Source organism: Anolis carolinensis, unplaced genomic scaffold (assembly GCF_035594765.1).
Source record: "Anolis carolinensis isolate JA03-04 unplaced genomic scaffold, rAnoCar3.1.pri scaffold_8, whole genome shotgun sequence".
In the NCBI taxonomy this organism is placed as follows: Eukaryota; Metazoa; Chordata; class Lepidosauria; order Squamata; family Dactyloidae; genus Anolis; species Anolis carolinensis.
Window position 1 is genome coordinate 12748090 of NW_026943819.1, and position 8113 is coordinate 12756202.

Consider the following 8113-nt stretch of genomic DNA (forward strand, 5'->3'; position numbering starts at 1 on the left):
ATCTTCAACCTCAGCAACATGGAATGGACGAAGGATTGGGGGAAATCCAACCCCAAATAGGGAAACAAGTTGTCCAGGAACACCTGGCCACTCTAAACGAATTCAAGTCACCAGGGCCAGATCAGCTACATCCAAGAGTATTGAAGGAACTAGCGGAAGTTATGTCAGAACCACTGGCAATTATCTTTGAGAGTTCTTGGAGAACGGGAGAAGTCCCAGCAGATTGGAGGAGGGCGAATGTGGTCCCTATCTTCAAGAAGGGAAAAAAGAACGACCCAAACAATTACCGTCCGGTCAGCCTCACATCAATACCAGGCAAAATTCTGGAAAAGATCATTAAGGAAGTGGTCTGCAAACACTTAGAAACAAATGCGGTCATTGCTAATAGTCAACACGGATTTACCAATAACAAGTCATGCCAGACTAATCTGATCTCTTTTTTCGATAGAGTTACGAGTTGGGTCGATACAGGGAATGCTGTGGATGTAGCGTACCTGGATTTCAGTAAGGCCTTCGACAAAGTCCCCCACGACCTTCTGGCAAACAAACTAGTAAAATGTGGGCTAGACAAAACTACGGTTAGGTGGATCTGTAATTGGCTAAGAGAACGAACCCAAAGGGTGCTCACCAATGCGTCGTCTTCATCATGGAAAGAAGTGACGAGTGGAGTGCTGCAGGGCTCCGTCCTGGGCCTGGTTCTGTTCAACATCTTTATGAACGACTTAGACGAAGGGTTAGAACGCACGATCATCAAGTTTGCAGATGACACCAAACTCGGAGGGATAGCTAACAGGAGCAGAATTCAAAACGATCTTGACAGACTAGAGAGTTGGGCCGAAACTAACAAAATGAAGTTCAACAGGGACAAATGCAAGATACTTCACTTCGGTAGAAAAAATGGAAATCAAAGATACAGAATGGGGGACACCTGGCTTGACAGCAGTTTGTGCGAAAAAGACCTTGGAGTCCTCGTGGACAACAAGTTAAACATGAGCCTACAATGTGATGCGGCAGCTAAAAAAGCCAATGGGATTCTGGCCTGCATCAATAGGGGAATAGCGTCTAGATCCAGGGAAGTCATGCTCCCCCTCTATTCTACCTTGGTCAGACCACACCTGGAATACTGTGTCCAATTTTGGGCAGCACAGATGAAGGGAGATGTTGACAAGCTGGAAAGCGTCCAGAGGAGGGCGACTAAAATGATTAAGGGTCTGGAGAACAAGCCCTATGAGGAGAGGCTTAAAGAACTGGGCATGTTTGGCCTGCAGAAGAGAAGGCTGAGAGGAGACATGATAGCCATGTACAAATACGTGAAGGGAAGTCATAGGGAGGAGGGAGCAAGCTTATTTTCTGCTGCCCTGCAGACTAGGACGCGGAACAATGGCTTCAAACTACAGGAAAGGAGATTCCACCTGAACATCAGGAAGAACTTCCTCACTGTGAGAAGGGCTGTTCGACAGTGGAACTCTCTCTCCCAGACTGTGGTGGAGGCTCCTTCTTTGGAAGCTTTTAAGCAGAGGCTGGATGGCCATCTGTCGGGGGTGCTTTGAATGCGATTTCCTGCTTCTTAGCGGGGGGTTGGACTAGATGGCCCATGAGGTCTCTTCCAACTCTACTAATCTATGATTCTATGATTCTATGGAGAAAGACACCAGCTCACAGGACAGGAGGGGCATATGCACAGGCAAAGCTACATAGGCAATAGTTTACTATTTTTCTGGCTTATGGTCCCTATACTTCTACACTGCCCTATTTCCCAGGATCTGATCCCAGATTATCTGCTTTAAACTGGATTGTATGAGTCTCAACTGACAGATAATCTGGGATAAGATACTGGGATATAGGGGCAGTGTGGAAGGGGCCAATGATATACGGTCAGATGAACTACATCTTTTACAACAATGCTTTATTGGGAGGTGTTAGCTGGCCCTGATTGTTTTATGTTTGGAATTCCTCTGTTTTCTGAGCGTTACTCTTTATTTACTGTCTTTTTTAATACTGGGAGCTAGATTTTGTTCATTTTCATGTTTTCCTCCTTTCTGTTGAAATTGTCCACATGCTTGTGGATTTCAATGGCTTCTCTGTGTAGTCTGACATGGTGGTTGTTAGAGTGGTTCAGTAACAAAGGCTTCCCCCAGGCAGGAAGAAGCCAGGCTTTGAAGCTGCAAGGCCATTCAATGCTAATCAAGCTGGCCAGTTGTAGCATTTACACTTGCCTCAAGAAGACTTCTTTCTCCCATCCTGGACCTTCCACAGATATAAGGTAAAGGTAAAGGTTTCCCCCCGACATTAAATCTAGTTGTGTCCGAGGGTTGGTACTGATTTCCATTTTTAAGCCAAAGAGCAGACATTGTCCGTAGACATCTCCTAGGTCATGTGGCCGGCAAGACTATTACCTTCCTGCCGTTGATCTACCCACATTTGCATGTTAGGTTGGCAGAAGCTGGGGCTAACATATATATATATATACACACACACACACACACACACACACACACACACACACATACACACACACACACACACACACACACACACACACCCCAATTGCCTAGTTTCCAACAGACCTCACAACCTCTGAGGATGCCTGCCATAGATGTGGGTGAAACGTCAGGAGAGAATGCTTCTGGGACATGGCCATACAGCCCGAAAAACTCACAGCAACCCAGTGATTCTGGCCATGAAAGCCTTCAACAACAAAAAATAAAGTCTTTTCTGCAACCCCTCTACTGTGCTTACCTCTTTTTTGTTCCTGCCATTTCATCGTCTGTTTTTTATTATACTTTCCTTGAGCTGAGCCTAAGTAGCCTAATAGGGAATAACAGCCAAGTGTGAAAGGGGAAAGTCTCAGGTCCCCTTTTTCCCTTGGAATAATCCCCGGACAAATTCCACAAAGCATTCCCTTTCTGTCCTCTTGTTGGAGAGCTGCTTCTGATTTAAATGGAAATCCCCCCTCCTCATCCTTATCCTTAAAGCTAAAGCTATCACAGAGATGGTTTTAAAAAAAATGTCTGTGTATTTTAATTGCCACTCTTGCCTTGGAATGTGGTGCACTGGCCATCTCGATAGCTCCAGGAAACATAGCTGCCCATAAACCCCTTTCATTCAGAGCTTGCTGAGTGACTGTGTCATGAAACCAAAACACCCCCGATGGTTATCGGAGGCCCACTTCAAAGCTGCTCAGGTCATAAATTTCCCAGCAAATGTAACACAGAGCCTTAAAGAAAGCAGGCTGTGGAGTTAATGGGTAATCCCCACAGAGCAAAGGAAGGAGCGTGTTGCCTGTGAGTGACAGAAGGTGGGGAGGAGGAAGAAAATAATAGTAAGACATAGATCCTGGACTCATCACTGAGCCCAGAACCTCAGGTTTCAGCAGTGGCCAGGGGAGCTTTTGCACAATGAAAACTAGGCAGGGATAATTCTGTCCATTTCAATTTCTAATTTTCCCACTTTAAAGTTTTTCTAAATGTTGAGACTTTTTTTAAAAATTGCAAATATATATTTGTGGAAACTTTTTAAAACTCTTAATGTAATAAATATTTCTCAAAATGAAAGTGGTGTCTGACTTCAGACAAACTTTTCATATGGCTTACTTGGCCAGATTTGTTAGATTACATTTGTCCTTGTCTTCATCTAAGGTTGAAAGGAGCTGCGGTGGCACAATGGGCTGAACTGCTGACCTGAAGGTTGGGTTGCTGACCTGACGGTTGGCAGTTTGAATCCACAAGATGGGGTGAACTTATGTCTGTCAGCTTTAGCTTGTGGGGACATGAGAGAAGCCTCCTAGTAGGTTGGTAACACATTTGGGTATCCCCTGGGCAACGTCTCTGTAGACCGCCAATTCTCTCACACCAGAAGTGACTTGCAGTTTGTTCTCAAGTTGCTTCTGACACAATAAAAAAAATTTAAGGCTGAGAGTGTGCGACTTGCCCATGGTTGCCAGTGAATTTCCAAAGCTGAACCTTGGTCAAATCATCTTGCATTGGAAATGTCAAGTTATTTTATCAAAAGATTATCAGAAAAGTGGCCTTTAAAGATGCTAGAGGAATTTAATCTTGCTGAATTCAGATACAAACAGACCATATTATCCACATTGTGTGCACCAATATGCAGATTCCTTACTTCTCCTTCATCATTTTCGCTTTCAGAATATTCCAGCAGAATTGCCATCTCAAAACAAACAAGCAAACAAACCTCCCCCCCAAAAAACCACATATCAAAATAGGAAAATCTTTAAATATGTATATAAGTATTACTCTTTGTGCGGATTTTAAAAAATCATCACAGAGCAATGTAAAAATGAGACAAGGATGTGCGGTGGTGAGTGAACTCACGCAACAGTGAAGTCAACCAGAATGAGACTAATTCATCAGCATGGCAATAGGATATAGAAATGAAAAGAATCCGGTGACACTCCAAACTTTCTTGAGCAGAACCATGACAGGTAAACTGCTTTCTAAGTAGTGCTCAAGTGCCAGCTTCGCACCTCTGTTGTGACTATGTGTCTTCTGAGGAGGGAAGGCGCTTAGCAGGCTGCGGTGACTTGTGAAGCGCCTGGGATGTGGCAGGCGACTCCTTTATGTACCCTCCCTTGGCATGTTTTCTTTGTTTCATTCAACATGGCAGCAAAGCTGAAATCTTGACGGTTGAAAATGCCAAAGCCTATGAAAGCACCAGACAGTAATGTAACACCTTCTTTTTACTCCCCACACCCTTCCGCATCCCCTTCCCTGATCTTCCACACTGCGCTTTGATGTTAACTTCTTACATGCGCTGAGATGGCTTCAGGATCCGATCAACAAATCATGAATGCAAATGGGAAGGGACAAAAAAGAAGCATCACTTTCTTCCAGCAATTGTAAGCACAATTTAGTACTTTCATATCCATGGCATAGCGAAGGCAAGGTTCACAGGACTGAAATATTAGACATTTATTTAAATGATGATGATGATGATGATGATGATGATGATGGCTCAAGTGATTCATTGGAACTTATGCCTCAAGTACCACCTCCCAGCAGTAAAGAACTGGTGGGATCACAAACCTGCAAAAGTATTGGAGAATGAGCACGCAAAGATACTGTGGGACTTCCGAATCCAGACTGACAAAGTTCTGGAACACAACACACTAGACCTCACAGTTGTGGGGAAAAAAAAGGTTTGGATCATTGATGTCGCCATCCCAGGTGACAGTCGCATTGACGAAAAACAACAGGAAAAACTCAGCCGCTATCAGGATCTCAAGATTGAACTTCAAAGACTCTGGCAGAAACCAGTGCAGGTGGTCCTGGTGGTGATGGGCACACTGGGTGCCATGCCAAAAGATCTCAGCCGGTATTTGGAAACAATAGACATTGACAAAATTACGATCTGCCAACTGCAAAAGGCCACTCTGCTGGGATCTGCACGCATCATCCGAAAATACATCACACATTCCTAGACACTTGGGAAGTGTTCAACTTGTGATTTTGTGATACGAAATCCAGCATATCTGTCTTGCTTGCTGTGTAATACAATAAAATAATAATAATAATAATAATAATAATAATATTAATAACCATCATCATCATCATCATCATCATCATCAGAATTTGCAAAAATGCAATGAAATGTTATTAGTGAATTGCAAAGATGTGCATCCAGGCAAAATTGCTCGAATAATCAGGTTTTTTGACCTATTCCATTCACCTTCCTCCTCTTCCTTACCTGAACATTGCATCCCCAAGTGACTCCTTTCTCCTTCTTTTCGAGTCCTCAGTCACTCTCAAATTGTATCAACTGCACCCCATGTCTACAAAATAATGTAAAGTATGGAAGCTCCATCATTGATTGCTTGCTAATCTGCATAAAAAAATGTACACTTCATTGTCTGTTTGCAGACTTGCGATGTAATCTCAAAGGTCACCAAAGAAGGTCCTTGAATTATTTACACACATCATAATCTCTTTTCTAAAATAAGTCGGGGAAAGGTGACAGGTGACAGCCCCATGTGGCAGATATTCAGTAGGCAAGGTGCAGGTGGCTCTGATGAGAAAAGACGCCTCTTCAGCTGCTGAAAGTGACAGAGCCACTAAAGGATTGAATTTCTGAAGATACTAACTTACCGATAAATGAGCTATTGCTCTGGTTGTTGTAAAGCAGTGGTTCCCAACCTTTTTTTGACCAGGGACCACTTTAACCACAAACCACTTTGAGCAGGGAACTTAGTACCAAAAGGGTTACAAATCAGTTTTTGGTCAACTTTAGATACAGTTTGGTTATTTGGGGGTGCTGATTCAGAACATTGCATTGGATAGACCACATCAGCTCTAGTTTCTGAAATAGAACATATATCATCCATTAGTCACCATCTGCTTACCCACAGAAAACCATATTTAATAATCTAGAGCTGATGTGGTCTATCCAATGTAATATTCTGAATCAGCACCCCAAATAATCCCAGGAACAGGACTAAAACTGAAGACACCAAGGCACCCCCACTTCCAGGCACTACATGAAATGGCTCCGCTCAGGGGGAGGGGGGAGGAGGAGAAGCAACAGTCAGGAGGCTTGTTGTCGCGACTTTTGTGGATAATCAGCCTCTCCCCTCCCGACATCCCTGTTGCCTCGCCATTGTAAGAGGGTTTCACAAGACTCTCGTTGCAACGGTGTAGTAATGGTGAGGATATGGGACATATTTTAGTTCTTGGAGACCACTGGTGGTCCATGGATCTCAGGTTGGGAACCACTGTTGTAAAGAAATGATTTATAAGTAACTCTCACACTCTGGATAAGTACTAGATTGATCATCTTCGATAACACCTCTCTTCATTTGTGAAATTGTGGTAGTTAAGCAACTCATTGTCTCATAATTATACTTCTGCATATCTCCGTAACCTCACCTTTGCTTTGAATCTGCTGTCAATGCTAGTGTGACTGCAATGAAATAGTAGGTTTGTGTGACAGAGTCCCTACCCTCAGCCTAGGCAACGAAGCCCAGTTTTAATGTCACTATTGAGTGGGACTCACTGGATCTATGCCTACATTACTTGCATTTATACAACTCAGTATTTTAGTTATTAAGAGCTGGGTGGAATCTTCCCTGGGCTAACCTTTGTGGGTGAGCAGCACCTTCCTCCGACAAACTGCTGTTTGCTGTGTGGAGAGATGGCATCAAAGCATGCTGCAGATGGATTGCCATCTGTGCTGTGCCAAGGTTGATGCACAAGTGCAGCATGTTTACATGGCTGCCACGGAGATCAAACATCAGCATTATTACTGTACTTGTTTGACCCTCTTAGGGGATAGTCATGCAGCCTGGAAAGATTTGGCAGAGGAGACAGGGCTCACAATAGCACTAGGAGTAACAATTCAGTCAAAGACCCACAGAGGTTCTGTTATTTGTGTCTCTCTCTGTGTATACACACACATACACATACACACATTCCACCTGTGAACTGAAGCTGTCAAGGATTATACTATCTTTGGAACAGAATGTTAAAAGAGATATTTGAAATGTTAGTATCACTGTGAAGAGGTGACATAAGCTCACTGCTGGAACATATACTTTGCTTGTCGAATGTCCCAGGTTTCCTCCTTGACATTTCCAGTTTGATGCCTTTCCCTAAAAACAATAAGGCAGTTAATATAATGAAATATAAGACATACTTTGCACATTTCACAGATGAAAATTTAGGACACACATGGCCAAACAACACCAGAGCACTATCAACATGACTATAGTTATTCATGAGAAGGAACCAAATAAATCTAGGCACCAGTGCAGCAGTTTCCTTTTGGCTGAATCCTCAGGGAAAGGTAAAATTTTGTCCCCTCCAGTCCTCTCCCAGCTGCAACTTTAACGGAGTGCTAACTACATATGCATTTTGAACTCAGCTTTTACCAACAGCAGTAAAAAGAGGCTAAAGAAGGAAAGTGTGGGGAAATAAAGAAACCGGGACAACTTAAAAGCACCTAAAATGAGGGACAATAGAGGATTAACCAGGACAGTGCCCATAGAAGGACAATATAGTCTATAAACAAACAAACAAACAAATAATAAACATTAGCACCACCTTAAGTTATGCCCCAAATGAACCAGTAGTCAGTGATCCTGTACAAACATAGAGCTAAG